Raw genomic sequence first — 2,987 nt, 5'->3', positions numbered from 1 at the left:
TGTCATTGGTATTTCAAACACCAGAAAGATCAGGTTTCAAAGGAACTTCCAGACTAAGAGTAGCCAGAAATGTCTGGAAATCTACTTCTTAAAATTAGCCAGGAAAACATTTTGAGTCAAAACAAAACATTGTCTAATTAATTGCTTTGCACATATCACCAAGAGAGATCAATCACTAGAGAAGGCATCGAGTTTAGTGAAGTAGAGTGCCAATAAGGGTGAGAGAAGGCCTTGGCGAGAAATTTGTACAATAGCCTCAGTGATGGACTTGCTCATGCTGGTGATCATGAAAGTGATGCAGAACCGGACAGTGTTTCCTTCTTTTATATATAAGAACACTATAAATCGGAGTCAACTTGATGGGAGTTCTATCTATCTATCTATCTATCTATCTATCTATCTATCTATCTATCTATCTATCTATCTATCTATCTATATTTATCTATATCTATAAATATCTATTGATATCTATATCTATATAACTATATCTCCATCTGTCTATATCTCTATCTATCCATCTATCTTTATCTATATCTATCTCTCTATAGATCTATCTATCTATCTATCTATCTATCTATCTATCTATCTATCTATCTATCTTCTATCTCTTTGTCATTTCATATGAAGATATTGATACTTCAACACAGAATTATTAGTTTAATGTAAAATCTATTTTAACATAATATATTAGGAATTACATTTTTTTATATTTATTCAATTGACAACCGTTAGTTTTGTGGGGTTTTTCCATTTTCTGATTTTTTAAAAATCCTGGAGTCTCATGCATTCTTCATATTTTATAGACTGATCAGATCAATGATTTATAAATAATTTCTCTCAATTGGTAGCTTATCTTTTCCTCTTAAGTTTTTCGTACAGCAAATGTTTTTAATTTGAAGTCCAGTATATCAATGTTTTCTCTTTTGTGGTTCATGATTTTGGAGTAGAAGCCAAGAATTCATTACCTGCCCTAGAAGACTTTCTCCACTTTTTTTTTTTTTTTTCTTTTCTAAATGTTGTATATCTTGCATATAGATTCATTTTAAGTTAATTTGTACATTATGTGTGAGGTTTAGGTTGAGGTTCATTTTTATTTATTTATTTATTTTTTTGACCTATGGATGCCCACTTGTTGAAAGGGCTCTTCTTCCTCCACCAAATTGCTTTTGCACCTTTGTCAAAATGAGTTGGGTATATTTGTGTGGGTGTGTTTCTAAGTTCTGTCTTAGGTTTCATTGATTCATGTGTCCACTCCTTGGCCAACACCAGAGCGTCTTGATTACTGTGGCCTTCTAGTAAGTCTTGGCATCAAGTAATGTGAGTCCTCCCACTTTATGCTTCTTCAGAATTGATTTAGCTTAATTCATTTTACAACTGAATATTTGATTTTCCTCATTTTATCTTGTCTTATTCTAGGGAAGAAAGTTCCTGCATTTGCTGCAATTCCTGCAAATGCTGTTGGTTTTGTTCCAATCTGTCCTCGAACCACTGTAGGAGAGGCCCACTGACTGCTGACATCTGACTGCACAGGTTCTTGGTAAACACTGAGCCATTATGGATCTAGGTGACTGAATCCAGATGTGTAAGGTTCTGAATCTTCCTATATACATTTAGCTCCTCCTGGCACAGGATCTTGGGCAATTCTACTGTTGACTCCAGGCACATTTTCCCAATGGTAACATGAGAGACGATATGGATTGGGATTTCAATTATCTCATACTCTGAGCTCTTTTGGGCCTGTATGGATTGGAAGCAAGTGTAGAGCATGCGGCCAGTCTTTGTGTTTTTATCTTCTATGAAACAGTAAAAAATCAGTCCTACAAAGCCTTGACCCTTCATCTGGTACATGGCTTGTTTACGAACATCAACATGAGAAGGCCAAAGATTTATATGAGGATGGGAATGATAGCAGCCCACAACTCTGATGGGCAACCTGTTAGTTCAGCCAATCTCTCTGCCTCTGTTGAGGGCGCAGACAGCTGTTTTGGAGAAATTTCCACTCGGTCCTTCCTCTTATCGGAACGTCACAAGATGATGACAGAAAGAATGTGAATAATCTTCACAGTGTTAACCTTTTCCCCAAATGTCTGCTTCTCAGTTCCAGCACATGCAAATTTGGAGTCATCATTCAACTCTCTGAAACACAGCCCCATCACATCCTCCTTTTCCATGCTCAGAGCATGGTTGAGACAAACTAAGAAAGCCTCAGACTCCAGATGAACCACCTGCACCACCTGCACCGTCATCTTGGTCTAGCCCTGCTTCAACAACCATTAGTTTTAAATAAACTTTAAAGGTAGAGATGTCCATGACCTCTTGCTTATATTACAATGTGCCTCTCTACCTACTTCCTGATTAGAATAATGACAGAAATACACATACTACATCCAACCTATGTAAGCAATTTTGAATATAGTGCAAAACCAGCCAGTGTTTCCTTCAGTTGTTCATAGGGTCACTATGAAATGGAACTGACTGGACAGTTAGCTAATATAGATTAATACAAACCAGCATCTCTTTCTATGAAAAATATAGAGGACCTAGCCATTTTTTCTAAGTTTACTTGTCCTTCATTATTTTAACATTTTAACATATATCAGTTAACTTTTCATACTTTATATTATATTTCTTCTTTGTTGTTGTTGTTGTTGTCAGGTGCCATTGAGTCAGAACTGACTCATAGCGACCCCATGCACAGCAGAACGAAACAATGTTTGATCCTGGGCCAACCTCACTACCGCTGCCACACTTGAGTCCATCAATGATGCCACCTGGCTGATCCATCTCGTTGGGGGTCTTCCTCTTTTTCTCTGACCCTCCACCCTACCCAGCATGACATCCTTCTCCAGTGATTGTTTCCTCCGGACAATATGTCCAAAGTAGGAGAGACGAAGCTTAGCCATCCTGGCCTCCAAGGAGCACTCTGGCTGCACTTCTTCCAAAACAGATTTATTGGTTCTTTTGGCAGTCCATGGCACTTTCAGTAT

General features: G+C 37.5%; 1 pseudogene; it reads right to left on the bottom strand.

Annotated features, from left to right (window-relative positions):
- Window positions 1-1,407: 1,407 nt before the first annotated feature.
- On the bottom strand, window positions 1,408-2,246 carry LOC102818622 (annotated as a pseudogene).
- Between the last annotated feature and the right edge of the window lie 741 nt (window positions 2,247-2,987).

Source organism: Chrysochloris asiatica, unplaced genomic scaffold (assembly GCF_000296735.1).
Source record: "Chrysochloris asiatica unplaced genomic scaffold, ChrAsi1.0 scaffold00049, whole genome shotgun sequence".
Classification (NCBI taxonomy): domain Eukaryota; kingdom Metazoa; phylum Chordata; class Mammalia; order Afrosoricida; family Chrysochloridae; genus Chrysochloris; species Chrysochloris asiatica.
Note: the sequence above shows the minus strand (reverse complement) of the source record. Positions and strands in the feature narration are given on the sequence as shown.